This window comes from Salvelinus alpinus, chromosome 7 (assembly GCF_045679555.1).
Source record: "Salvelinus alpinus chromosome 7, SLU_Salpinus.1, whole genome shotgun sequence".
NCBI classification, from domain to species: domain Eukaryota; kingdom Metazoa; phylum Chordata; class Actinopteri; order Salmoniformes; family Salmonidae; genus Salvelinus; species Salvelinus alpinus.
In genome coordinates, this window is record NC_092092.1 from 56,487,711 (window position 1) to 56,503,214 (window position 15,504).

Below are 15,504 nucleotides of genomic sequence, written 5' to 3' on the forward strand. Positions count from 1 at the left end.
CTCACTCAAGGGTGATGACTCATACGCCGCGCAGTCTTACGCAATCAGCCCAGAGTGGAGTCTGTAGCCAGTACAGCCACAAGGTGGCATTGTGACACACAGATCTTTCTCCCAGGCCGAGACAGGAATAGCATCAACCTGAGGTGATGGAATCTGCTGTTTTTTTTTCTTCCTGACTACTGAACCTGCCTTCCCTCTCCCTGTCAATGAACTCATAGACTTGAGAGATGCAGAGGCACTATGGATACACAAACTAACACGTACAACAAATAATAACCACAGCTAGTGTGTAACATGCAGCGCCTGAAGACATACAGGCCATTCAGAAAGTATTCACACCCCTTGACTTTTTCCACATTTTGTCGTGTTACAGCCTGAATATAAAATTGATTCAATTGAGATTTTGTGTCACTGATCTACACATAATATCCCCTAATGTCAAAGTGGAATTGTGTTTTTAGACATTTTTACAAATTAATGAAAAATTAAAAGAGGAAACGTCGAGTCAAAAAATATTCAACCTCTTTGTTATGGCATGGAGTAGAAACGTGTTTAACAAATCACATTATAAGTTGCATGGACTCACTCTGTGTGCAATAATAGTGGTTAACATGATTTTTGAATGACTTCCCCCATCTCTGTACCCCACACATACAATTATCTGTACGGTCCCTCAGTCGACTAGTGAATTTCAAGCACAGACTCAACCACAAAGTCCAGCGAGGTTTTCTAATATCTCACAAAGAAGGGCACAGATTTGCAAAAATTAAAAATCTGACACTGAATATCCCTTTGAGCATGGTGAAGTTATTAATTAGGGTTTGGATGGTGTATCAATACACCCAGTCACTACAAAGACAGGTGTCCTTCCTAACTAATTTGCCTAAGAGGAAAGAAACCCCTCAGGGATTTCACCATAAGGCCAATGGTGCACAGTTACAGAGTTTAATGGTTGTAATAAGAGAAAACTGAGGATGGCTCAAAAGAAATAAGCCTTTAGCGAATACATAATTTTCCTAAACATGCATCATGTTTGCAACAAGGAATTAAAGTAATACTGTAAAAAAATGTGGCAAAGGAATTTACTTTTTGTCCTGAATACAAAGTGTTATGTTTGGGCAAAATCCAACACATCACTGGGTACCACTGTCCATATTTTCAAGCATGGTGGTGGCTGCATCATGTCATGTGTATGTTTGTCATCAGCAAGGACTGGGGAGTTTTTATATATATAGCTAAGCACAGGCAAAATCCTAGAGGAAAACCTTGTTCAGTCTGCTTTCCAACAGACGCTGGGAGACAAATTCACCCTTCAGCAGGACAATAACCCTAAAAGGCCAAATATACACTGGAGATTCATACCAAGATGGCATTGAATGTTCCTGAATGACCTAGTTACAGTTTTGACTTAAATCTGTTTGAAAATCTATGGCAAGACATGAAAACTGCTGTTTAACAATGATCAACAACCAACTTGACAAAGCTTGAAGAATTTTTAAAAGAATAATGAGGAAATATTTTACAATCCAGATGTGCAAAGCTCTTAGAGACTTACCAAAAAAGACTCACTGCTGTAATCACTGCCAAAGGTGCTTCTAACGTGTATTGACCCAGGGGATGAATACGTATCTAATCAAGATATATTTGTGTATTATTTTTCATTAGTTAATTCTTTTTTTTACATTTTTTCTTCCACTTTGACATTACAGAATATTTTGTGTAGATGTTTGACCAAAAAATGACCATTAAATACTTTCTGAAGGCACTGTACATTAACACACACACCAACCAGATGGCATCAGTATGCTTGTCTTAGCTCAGGGCTTTGAGGTACAGATCATAGTTAACAACATGATGGTGTTGTGGGGTATGGAGGAAGGGGGGAGGGTGTATGTGTGAGGAATATGTGGGTTACGGGGGAGGAACAGAGTGGTACAACTCCCATGGCATTTCCTGTTGGCACTGAGACAAGGAAATAACCTGAGTGAAATGGGATCAGACTGTACTGTACCCGCGCAGTGGGCATGTGGGAGGATGGTAATATGTTGTGTGTGGGTTTGTGTGTGTATGCACAAGGGCATGTGTATGTGTGAGGGTGTTTTGTTGTGCATGCGCAATAAGAGTATGAGCGTAAGTGTGACGTTCTGTGTGAGTGCCAGTGTGTGAGTGTGTATGCAGACATGGGGAGGAGTGTTTGGGGTGGCAGTAGGGAGCGGAACAGTGGGCCTGTCTTTGGCACCTCCGCCCAGGTATGAGCTCATTTTCCTGGGCAAACCTTCCGCCGTGGGCCGGGCTGGGTGTGGGGGTGGGAGTCAGTGGGGCAGTAATGCAATCACTGGGCCAGGAAATACAGCCAATGGAGCATATAGGACACTCAGAGAAACTAAGGACATCTTCTCCTAGAACTCACATAACCTGCTCTGTAACCAGGGTAAAGACATAAATGGCAACTATGCATAATTGATAAGATACCATCTTCTGTGAACAACCCCTCAAAAGCTCAAATTGAACAAAGCATTTCAGCTTTATTGGATAAAAAAAAAAGCTATTTTGCTCTCTTGTTCTCTTTAACCATTATGCTTGTGGATATTTTTTATCAATAGTGGAGGGAGGGAACTCAGTCTAGGTAGGGTAGTTTCATTGCCCTCCGCTCCCGCCCTACCTTTGAAATGAGTCCCTTAATAAAATCAGGAGAGTGCTGTGGAATCCGAGTGTCATCAGAAATAGTCGTTACATATGACAACACAAATGAACAGATCTGAATGAGTGGATTGTAAATGAGTAGGGGGGTGGGACAGGAAATGGTGATTCTATTTTGGAGTCTCTATGGCCCTGTATATAAAGAGAGTGCTCCTATATAGAGAAACCCAAATGATAACGATACACAAATAGATAACAACAATCACGAATACTTATCAGAAAATAGCAACCAGGTACTGTAAGTCATTGTTACCAACTCAAAAGATGCTTAGTGAATTTTTATCCGGATGAATGATCATCAACTTCTTAAGTAGACCATTATCTGTAGCCGAACCTCATGAAGCTAGGAAGCCATGAATGGATCTGTGAGGTTAAATAGAGGAACATGCTCGAAGATAGACCAGTTGGTGAGAGGTAATTGCACTATTTGTTTGTAGAGAATTGAATTGACCTCAAGATACCACCTAGGACATGAGATTAAAAGGCTTACGAGTGACACTAACAACACGTCATCTCCCTCATTTTTAACTGACCTCCTCATCAGCTAAATCAAATTAGAGGTCTAATTGCTGGATATGTTAATTACACGAGGTCAGTGTAATATCCTGAACTACATGTTGAATATCTCAACGAAGGTAATGCATTAAGAAGCCGGCACAGCTATCCACTGTAGGGGATTGGAAACAGCTGGATAGAGAAAAATACCATAGAATTACATATTGAATCTCTATTTTAAAAAAGTAAATTCTATACACCAGGGAATTTGAGATCCATACAGTTATGTAAGTAGGGACTCGTGAGTGAATGTGTAGTTTTATTCCCACACATTTGAGAAATGTTTTTATAAGACTTTTCTCCCTTTCCCTCATACGATCAGGCATTGAATGTTACAAATACTTCCAACCTTCACAGTGGTACTTTGAATAATAACCCATTCCATATCTACCCCACCTTCCATTTCTTTGCTCAGTGCGTAAATGTGGTTACTAAGATACGACAATGTGTTGCTATGGACGCGTGGGCGTACTGAGGCAAAAGGGCTCGAGCTGAAAGAATATTCTGCTATGCAGGAAGACATAACAGAAAAGGAAAAACTGTTATGAAAGGTGTGCAACTGAAAGGAAGCTGAAGTGTATTTTGACAAAGTGCAAATGGACAGTTGATACCTCAACAAATCTGCAGCTTGGATGTCCATATAGTCCTCTGGATATTTCACCATGGAGTAGGTGGATTTGGAGACCCAAATCCATGCCACTTAAAGGAGGATACAACTTTTTGGTTATTTGCCCTTTGCCTACACAAATCAGTATTTATTGAAAAGGATGAGAAGCGGACCTCTCCAGAATAAACAAATCCAAGTTTCCCGTGCACCAACTGGAAGCCCTTAATTCTGCCAAACAATTCTGATACCCTTTGACAGTGTTGTAAATGTCCATACTGGCTGTTGTAAAAACACAACACAACACCAACATCCTTATCATGATCAATGGCCAATTTAGTATCCACCTCTAAAGAGATTATTTCTCAGGTTTCATCACTTCCAACACACATTATCAGTTATGAAACATAATGGCAATGATAAGCAGGTTAGAGAGAGAAGGGTGCTGATGGATAGAGTGAGTTAAAGGGTCAGTCATCATTAGCTATGAGTGAAGAGGAGGTAATTGGTAGAGAGAGAGAGGGAGAGCGAGAGAGAGAGGGAGAGAGGGAGAGGGGGAGGGAGAGAGAGAGGGGGAGAGCAAAGAAAGAGAGAGAGAGAGCGGGAGAGAGGGAGAGGGAGAGGGGGAGAGGGAGAGGGGGAGAGGGAGGGAGAAAGAGAGAGAGAGAGGGGCAGAGCAAAGAAAGAGAGAGAGGGTGAGAGAGAGAGAGAGAGAGAGAGAGAGAGAGAGAGAGAGAGAGAGAGAGAGAGAGAGAGAGAAAGAGAGAGAGGGAGAGGGGGACTGAGAGAGAGAGAGAGAGGGGGGAGCAAAGAAAGAGAGAGAGGGGAGAGACAGAGAGAGAGGGGGGAGAGCAAAGAAAGAAAGAGAGAGAGAGAGAGAGAGAGAGAGAGAGAGAGAGAGAGAGAGAGAGAGAGAGAGAGAGAGAGAGAGAGAGAGAGAGAGAGCGGGAGAGAGAGGGAGAGGGGGAGGGAGAGAGAGAGAGAGAGGGGGAGAGCAAAGAAAGAGAGAGAGAGGGGGAGAGAGGTAGAGGGAGAGAGAGGGAAAGGTAGAGGGAGAGAGAGAGCAGAGAGAGAGAGATCCGCGAGAGAGAGAGAGAGAGAGAGCAGAGAGAGAGAGAGCAGAGAGCAGAGAGAGAGAGCAGAGAGAGAGTGGGGTTGAAATAAAAAAGACAGAATGATCTAGTACTGTGTGAATGAACTGGACAAATGGTCATGTGGTTATCACTGCATTCACTGCACCTCAAGAAAATTCGTCATTGTTATCCAAAATGATGACAAATTGCAAAGGCCAATGAACCGAAGAGTAGATGAGCTTCGAGAGAGGCTCAACAAAACCGAAAGAAATGAAAGTATAGATGGTACTGTAGCTTCATTCTAAAGCCAAAATGAAGGGTACATTATTACCTCTCTTTCTCCCCTCGCTCTCGCTCAAACAATTATTCAACATATCATCAAACCCAACACCAACACCATTTTCTCTGATTCTCATTGTTGATTATGTCTTTGTCTCGCCTTTGTCCTTCCACTATTTTTGGTCCCCTCTTGTCAATAAGCAGATACACAATCATCTCTGCTCATTGCATGTCTATCCATTCCTATCTATCCAATCTATGGTCCAAGAGAGAGAGAGAAAGAGAGCAGGAAAGACTGACTGATAGAGGGTGAATAAAAAAAACTGCTACTAGGAGGTCTCTGATGATGTCAGACATCTACACCACATCACCATAGCAACCCAGCATCAGCACCAACTTACTGAGAAAGGAGTAAGAGAAAAAGAGAGGGTGGAAATGTCTGTGGTGGTATGTAACAGTGGGAAGCTTTTACATATTATGTACGCATACATTAAATATTACATATAAAATAACGTGGTTTGCAAGTGTTCAATTCAATCACTCCTTTATGTCAATGCTAACCATTATATTGAGGGCCTTCATAGAAGACACTAATCATTCTTAACACATTTTTACCATATAATGCATCTAGAAAGTCTTAGTTAAAAGGAACTTTATGATGATGGAAGATTAGAAAACATCTCTCTATCTTTCCATTCAAACTATGCCATCAGACCTATTGTCCTCATGATGCCCTGTGGGTTTTGATAGTCCAAAAACCACCAGGGGAGTGGTTAGAGAGGGGGAGCTTGACACCCCCAGCACTAGGCGACTGCTCCCCCTCTTCTGAGACCCAAGTTCTAAAAATAAACTGACTACTGGAAAAAAGAGAAAAGTACAAGACTACAGGCTCTGGAAGCATCATCAGAGGAAGGGAGGGAGGGAGGGAGGGAGAGAGGGGGGCTGAGGGAGGACGGGGGATTGGAAGCAGTGAGTGGGCGTTTGTTCGCTTCACTTCCACTAGTTATGGCTGTCGTGGAATCTGGCTGCATTCACACCAGACAAACATCCAGACGGTGTGTGAAACCCCCTAACCTGCACGCTATACATGTGAAAGCATGCACAAACAAAGCAAACTGGAAGCTATAGCACTTTCCTGTAAGCGCTTATGGTTCACACTGATTGTCAATAACTGCACCACGCACAGTCTACGCTGCCATGCATTTCTCAGACTGTCAGTTATCTCGTTGTCTTCTCTCCTATGGACTCAGCTTGTCCTATGTCACTATTCAAACTCATCATACCTCGTCATACCATCATACCTCATCATAGCCCTCTACCTCTCTGTACGTCCCTCAGTCTTTTTCATCAACCCTCCTTCCTTCCCTCTTGCCCCATCTTCTCTCGTTCGCGCTTCGACGCAGGAGTGGGAGGTGTTGCTAGGCGACAGATTAGCTCCTTTCTTTCAAGAAGCAGCGCAAAGACCTTGGTTCTCTGGGTGTAAAAATAAACATCAGTGTAAAGAAAGACCTTGGTTCTCTGGGTGTAAAAATAAACACAAGTGTAAAGAAAGACCTTGGTTCTCTGGGTGTAAAAATAAACATCAGTGTAAAGAAAGACCTTGGTTCTCTGGGTGTAAAAATAAACATCAGTGTAAAGAAAGACCTTGGTTCTCTGGGTGTAAAAATAAACATCAGTGTAAAGAAAGACCTTGGTTCTCTGGGTGTAAAAATAAACACAAGTGTAAAGAAAGACCTTGGTTCTCTGGGTGTCCAAATAAACACAAGTGTAAAGAAAGACCTTGGTTCTCTGGGTGTAAAAATAAACACCAGTGTAAAGAAAGACCTTGGTTCTCTGGGTGTAAAAATAAACATCAGTGTAAAGAAAGACCTTGGTTCTCTGGGTGTAAAAATAAACATCAGTGTAAAGAAAGACCTTGGTTCTCTGGGTGTAAAAATAAACACAAGTGTAAAGAAAGACCTTGGTTCTCTGGGTGTAAAAATAAACACCAGTGTAAAGAAAGGCCTTGGTTCTCTGGGTGTAAAAATAAACACAAGTGTAAAGAAAGACCTTGGTTCTCTGGGTGTAAAAATAAACATCAGTGTAAAGAAAGACCTTGGTTCTCTGGGTGTAAAAATAAACACCAGTGTAAAGAAAGACCTTGGTTCTCTGGGTGTAAAAATAAACACAAGTGTAAAGAAAGACCTTGGTTCTCTGGGTGTAAAAATAAACACCAGTGTAAAGAAAGAGAGTCTTAAGGAAAGGACAAGTATTCTCCTTCACTTCTGCTAAGAGAGGCAAACATTCATTTCCCCAGATTTTTTTTCTCTACAACCCTCTTGTCTTTTTCCTCAGAATACTCTCCTTTCCCGGAGAGGGTGAGACCTAATGCACATATAATTTCAATTTGGAAAAATTATAAATATCTATCTCTACCTCTATCTCTATAGATATCGACATATCTATTCCAGTAACAATAATCTGTGCCAGTAACAATCACAGACTTCCTAACAACTATTGTTATATGACAGAAACTCTTACCAAGAAAGAACATTTCTCCCAGGTTTCATGGTTCGATAAGAAATACTTAGTAAGACAAGAATTCTGAGAAGACAGGTGAGCTACAAAGTCCCTTAAGTCAGATGGCCAGAGAGATTCCAGTAGAATAGCCTACATATGGTTTGCTTTCCATCTGATGCGCAAAAAATTCTCTCTGTTATACTTACACTGTAGAAACTGCTGAGACACCTGTTGCCATGGGTGATGCCGAACCATTTGGCCCTTTATGGACATGATACATTTCAGTGTATGACTGCAGTTAATGTAACCAGCACATAGGCTACAACTTGTTCTTTATCTACACGTTATGTGTTTGTTATGTAGGTGTGCATTATGCATGTATTAGTGTGTTAATTAAGTGATAATGACCGAGAAGCTGGTGCTTGGAGGATATATTGGCATGGGAGGGCCAGCAAACCGTGCCAATATCAAATCAAATCAAATTTTATTTGTCACATACACATGGTTAGCAGATGTTAATGCGAGTGTAGCGAAATGCTTGTGCTTCTAGTTCCGACAATGCAGTAATAACCAACGAGTAATCTAACCTAACAATTCCACAACTACTACCTTATACACACAAAGGGTGTATAAGGGATAAAGAATATGTACATAAAGATATATGAATGAGTGATGGTACAGAACGGCATAGGCAAGATGCAGTAGATGGTATCGAGTACAGTATATACATATGAGATGAGTAATGTAGGGTATGTAAACATAAAAGTGCATAGTTTAAAGTGGCTAGTGATACATGTATTACATAAAGATGGCAAGATGCAGTAGATGATATAGAGTACAGTATATACATATACATTATATTAAGTGGCATTGTTTCAAGTGGCTAGTGATACATTTTTGATCAATTTCCATCAATTTCCATTATTAAAGTGAGCTGGAGTTGAGTCAGTATGTTGGCAGCAGCCACTCGATGTTAGTGGTGGCTGTTTAACAGTCTGATGGCCTTGAGATAGAAGCTGTTTTTCAGTCTCTCGGTCCCTGCTTTGATGCACCTGTACTGACCTCGCCTTCTGGATGATAGCGGGGTGAACAGGCAGTGGCTCGGGTGGTTGTTGTCCTTGATGATCTTTATGGCTTTCTTGTGACATCGGGTGGTGTAGGTGTCCTGGAGGGCAGGTAGTTTGCCCCCAGTGATGCGTTGTGCAGACCTCACTACCCTCTGGAGAGCCTTACGGTTGTGGGCGGAGCAGTTGTCGTACCAGGCGGTGATACAGCTCGACAGGATGCTCTCGATTGGATACATCCATAACAATGAGCTAATGAGGTGCGATTTCACCTGGTATAGAAAATGTGCTCACTCGTCAGGATACTGTTGTTCAGAGGAGCTAGCCAACAACACAGCTAACAAACTGAAGCTGGAAAGACTGCAAACTAGCTGCACTTAGTTTCGTTTGACCTTTTTTCAATTGACATTTATTTGTATATATCTGTAAAAAGGATGCCAGCTGATTCATGATTTCGACTGGCTGAGAAACTCTGCCTGCTGTCTGTCTCGTCCAGACTCCCGACACGTTCATTACTATTGGACAGCTGGAGATCCGAATTTGCAAATGTCGGAGAGACAGACAGCAAGACAACAAATCTGGCTTTGTGCTTGTCTCCACCCCCTTCCAGGTGTCACCCATCTTCCCCTGTGCATTTATACCAGTGTTCTCTTCTCTACCTTACGGACTCTGCCCTGGACTACCGACCTCTGCCTGCCCTTGACCAGTCATTTGCCTGCCCCTGTTTTATAAATAAACGTATGTTATTCGAACTGTCTCCATCTGGGTCTAATCCTGAGTCGTGATAGTTAGTCTAAAATAAATGTGAGATTATGTCTAGATGCTTTTCAGTGGCGATTTTAGAATGTAAAGCATGGTGGGGCAAAAACAAAAAGTGTGGGATGCATGCCAGCAAAAGCACAACACTAAACAATACATGAATTGTACTATAACGGTGACAAACGGTGCCCACAAATTGTTAGGGCCTATATAAAGCTGTCCCAACAGCAGAGTCCCAACACCAGTCCCAACACCTTAACACTGCAACACTTGGCTTTCAGCGGAGCCTTGTCTGGCAGCGAAACAGTTAATTCAGCCTCATTTACTACCATTTTTTTTAAATTAAGCTGATATGGCTGACTTGCTTAAACAAATGTGGTTTCTACTAACAATTGAGATGTACAAACTATGGCATAAGGGGAAGGCAAACAGATAAGAGGCAATCTGTAATTTCGGTTAAGAATTAATGAGCGAGCGATGATGGACGTAGTCAATATAACAATTTGTTCAGCACTTCTGAAATGTACAGTGACAGAATTCAGAACATGGGCCCCATTCTTACAGTGTTCTCCCTGTACAACAAGTCAGAACCGTAGGATAAATAAAGGGGGCATAAAAACAGACAATGAAAGCTCTTGATATATTCAATGATTACATTTCTCTAAAACAGGTTATAGTCTACATGTGCACCACCAATTTTGAACAGTAGGCGAAATTAAGAGGTGAAAATAGACCAAATTATTAGGGTGAGGCACATTGAACGCCGATTGGGTCTTTGCGTGTCAAAAAAGATACACGTCATATAACACTATTTTACGCGTCAAATAACACAATTATATTATCGAATGTTGTGTGTGCTGAATTTGCATGTGCTAGCCAAACGTGCTACTATCAGTAGCACAGTCAAAACTGTACAAAAAAAGTTTGCAAACAAGCACACACCGACCATAAACAATGTGTTTACAATACCATGTTGGTGAAAATAGACCAAATTATTAGGGTGAGGCACATGGGCTACTAATAGCTTACTACACAACATACACTTAGTATTACTTTCTTAGCTACAGTATACATATCTCCCTTGCATATTACATCATTTATGCAGCAGCATACAAGACATTTTTGGACTCACCTTGTGAAGGTGGCGCGACGGTCCTTTGTGGGCAAATTTTGTCATCAAAGTCTGGCATCTGACAACAGTTTTCAGCTGTGCTAACATAATTGTAAAAGGGTTTTCTAATAATCAATTAGCCTTTAAAAATGATCAACTTGGATTAGGTAACACAACGTGCCATTGGAACACAGGAGTGATGGTTGCTGATAATGGGCCTCTCTACGCCCATGTAGATATTCCATAAATAATCTGCCGTTTCCCGCTACAATAGTCATTTACAACATAAAAAATGTCTACACTGTATTTCCTATCAAATTTATGTTATTTTAATGGGCAAATAAATTAGCATTTCTTTCAAAAACAAGGACATTTCTAAGTGACCCCAAACTTTTGAACGGTAGTGTATATATATATATATAGAGAGAGAGAGATTTTTTTTGCTAAAAATGTGGAGCTCAAAACATGTGGGTACTGATGCTTTTTATAGTGGAGATCAAGTTTATAAAGTGCTTGGCTGGGCTGATCAGACAGTGGATTGCGCAGTCTGATGGAACAAAGTAAATAGGCATTTTAACGTTATAGATTTAGCCGGTGGTAACTTGTGGAATAGACACCAGCTGGAATGTGGTTTTAACCAATCAGCATTCAGGATTAGACCCACCCGTTGTATAATGTCATTGAGCCATGAGACAGCCTTATTGGATTCATTGAAGTCCTCTCAATTAGACAGGCTACTCATCCCTGCTACCCTCTTACCATTTCACATGCCTGCCCATAATGGCTTCCATTATCATGACAAGCACAACAAAGGAAGTGATGGCAATTTGTCCAGGCCACTGCTGAGTCAACACAGTGTGTAGGACACGATGTGCTTCTGAAACTGCCAGGCGAAAAAATAAAGATGCATACTATTTTTGGTGAAATATGGGATAGAAATAGCTATGAAGTGTTTTGAATAATCGTGATCCAAAAATGATCTGATATTGGAGTAAAAATACACAGTAGCCTACCAACAAGCATCAGACCAGAGCATAGATTCTTTAAACATCTCTGGATGCCAGGCATCTGGCAATAGGCCTACACTGTAACAAATTGCTGTAGGTTTTACAGTAAAAACGCACAGTAATGCCATGGTTTATCCATTAACAGTATAATGTTGTAGACTGCAATGCATCTTGGGTTGCCATACAGGCATGAAGATGAACAGCAATAACGGTTAGTCCTAGGCCCATCGGATTATGGCATTGCGCGGTCTTTTCTGGTGAATTATTGTACAGACCTGTAGACTGAAGCAACCATCAAGTGGGTTCAATCATATTTACATTAATCAGCTATACAATGACAAGACCATTTCTCACTAGGTTACGGCTCCCGACGTAAAATAGCCTACAGAATCACATGGTCTATGGTAAATAATTGGCAATTTGTGCACATATGCACGCTCTCCACATGCCCGGGCAGTCTCGCTCTCCACATGCCCGGGCAGTCTCGCTCTCCACATGCCCGGGCAGTCTCGCTCTCCACATGCCCGGGCAGTCTCGCTCTCCACATGCCCGGGCAGTCTCGCTCTCCACATGCCCGGGCAGTCTCGCTCTGGAAGCGAACATCTGCAATTGCGGTCAGTAGGCTACATTAAATTAGTTGAATTTTGAAAGAACATTTTGCATCGGGAGCCCATGAATCGGGTTGAAAACGTCAAGCGTCTCTGCGAGCCTTCAGTCTAAAACTGTTATTATTAATAGCATATTCCAAGTTCTGTTTTCCCCAAATATTTTAGTACGTGAGATAATAGGTAGCTGTTCCCTCCCTTAGCTAAATATTGGAACATTGTTTGAATCAAGATGGAATAGATTCTAGATGTATTTTCGTTATGTCCGGCTTGATGGTTTGATGGTTCGAATGTGTAATCAATCTGTCTGTTTGTTGGCGAGCTAGCTGCATTACAGTTGTCATTTGAGGTGAATTTAGGTGAACAATTCTGAGCCACAAACGTTAGTTTGCTATTCTGAATTGAATTGTTTATATATCTTCTATTTTTGGGATTTGGATTATAGAAATAAATACAGGCTACTGCAGCTTGAACTGAGACAGTTTATTTGTTTCGTTTTTAAAATTATTATCCAGAATCAACCTTACACAGTTAAAATGTTTCAGTGCAAATCGTGCATGCATCTAATACAGTAGTATCATAAGTACAGCACATGAAACTTCATAGAAATGGACTCAATTGCTCTTTTAATTGTGGCGTGCAAAATGTTCCCGTGCATTCAGGCAATTTACTGCCTTTAAGTCTCACTTATAGAGAGACCACAAAGGATATCAAAGGTCTGTGAAATGTGCTCAATTTCAACCAGCAGACAAAATGGTGATTTGCCCAATGGACATTTGTCAGTTCATATGTTAACATTTGACAGAATTTTTTTCTCATTTGAAGGATAATTTGGATAATAATTTTTGAAGGAGTTCCCACATATGCTGAGCACTTGTTGGCTGCTTTTCCTTCACTCTGTGGTCCAACTCACCCCAAGCCATCTCATTACACAGCCTGGAGGTGTGAAAAACAAATGATAGTCCCACTAAGCGCAAACCAGATGGGATGGCGTATCGCTGCAGAATGCTGTGGTAGCCATGCTGGTTAAGTGTGCCTTGAATTCTAAATAAATCACTGACAGTGTCACCAGCAAAGCACCCCCACACCATCACACCTCCTCCATGTTTCACGGTGGGAACCACACATGCGGAGATCATCCGTTCACCTACTTTGCGTCTAATAAAGACATGGCGGTTGGAACCAAAAATCTCAAATTTGGACTCATCAGACCAAAGGACAGATTACCATTGGTCTAATGTCCATTGCTCGTATTTCTTGGCCCAATCAAGTCTCTTCTTCTTATTGGTGTCCTTTAGTAGTGGTTTCTTTGCAGCAATTTGACCATGAAGGCCTGATTCACACAGTCTCCTCTGAACTTGATGTTGAAATGTGTCTGTTACTTGAACTCTGTGAAGCATTTATTTAGGCTGCAATCTGAGGTGCAAATTGGTGAAGTGAAATTTAAAAAAATAAATTATTTTAAAAAAACAAACCAAAAAAAACAACAGAAAAGTGGTGCGTGCATATGTATTCACCTCCTTTGCTATGAAGCCCCTAAATAAGATCTGGTGCAACCAATCACCTTCAGAAGTCACATAATTAGTTAGATTGCACACAGGTGGACTTTATTTAAGTGTCACATGATCTCAGTATATATACACCTGTTCTGAAAGGCCCCAGAGTCTGCAACACCACTAAGCAAGGGGCCCCACCAAGCAAGCAGCACCATGAAGACCATGGAGCTCTCCAAACAGGTCAGGGACAAAGTTGTGGAGTACAGATCAGGGTTTGGTTATAAAAAAATATCAGAAACTTTGAACATCCCACGGAGCACCATTAAAGCCATTATTAAAAAAATAGAAGTAATATGGCACCACAACAAACCTGCCAAGAGAGGGACGCCCACCAAAACTCATGGACCAGGCAAGGAGGGCATTAATCAGAGAGGCAACAAAGAGACCAAAGATAACCCTGAAGGAGCTGCAAAGCTCCACAGTGTAGATTGGATTATCTGTCCATAGGACCACTTTAAGCCGTCCACTCCATACAGCTGGGTTACGGAAGAGTTGCTAGGAAAAAAATAGCTTAAAGAAAAAAATAAGCAAACACGTTTGGTGTTCGCCAAAAGGCATGTGGGAGACTCCCCAAACATTTGGATGAAGGTACTCTGGTCAGATGAGACTAGAATTGAGCTTTTTGGCCATCAAGGAAAACGCTATGTCTGTCGCAAACCCAACACCTCTCATCAACCCAAGAACACCATCCCCACAGTGAAGCACGGTGGTGGCAGCATCATGCTGTGGAGATGTTTTTCATCGGCAGGGACAGGGAAACCTGTTTCAGTCAGAATTGCAGTAATGATGGATGGCGCTAAATACAGGGAAATTCTTGAGGGAAACCTGTGTCAGTCTTCCAGAGATTTGAGACTGGGATGGAGGTTCACCTTCCAGCAGGACAATGACCCTAAGCATACTGCTAAAGCAACACTCGAGTGGTTTAAGGGGAAACATTTACCTCAATCCAATTGAGAATCTGTGGTATGACTTAAAGATTGCTGTACACCAGCGGAACCCATCCAACTTGAAGGAGCTGGAGCAGTTTTGCCTTGAAGAATGGGCAAAAATCCCAGTGGCTAGATGTGCCAAGCTTATAGAGACATACCCCAAGAGACTTGCAGATGTAATTGCTGCTAAAGGTGGCTCTACAAAGTATTGACTTTGGGGGGGTGAATAGTTATGCACGCTCAAGTTTTCAGTTTTTTTGTCTTATTTCTTGTTTGTTTCACAAAAATATATATTTTGCATCTTCAAGGTGGTAGGCATGTTGTGTAAATCAAATGATACAAACCCCCCAAAACTCTATTTTAATTCCAGGTTGTAAGGCTTCAAAATAGGAAAAATGCCAAGGGGGGTGACTACTTTCGCAAGCCACTGTATGAGTCAGTGTTGGAAAGACAAACTGAAAATGTTACTGAGACCCCTGGTGTGTCTACAGAGAATGACTTTAAAGAGGACCTAGAGGCAGGCGGCCCCTTGGACAGTGTTGATGAAGCTCTCTTTAAAAAAAAATCTTACACTGTTTTATTAAAAGCTTCAGGCAAAGTTATTGTTCCCTGTCTCTGTCATTCAGTCTATTATTGAAGAATTTCAAGATATTAATTTCCTTGGTCAATCACATTTTCTTTCAAAGCTCAAGGAGAAGGTGGGTGTACTTGGCATTCCTGAGAATGATATAAAACAATGTAATTGAAGAGCTGAAAAAGGAGG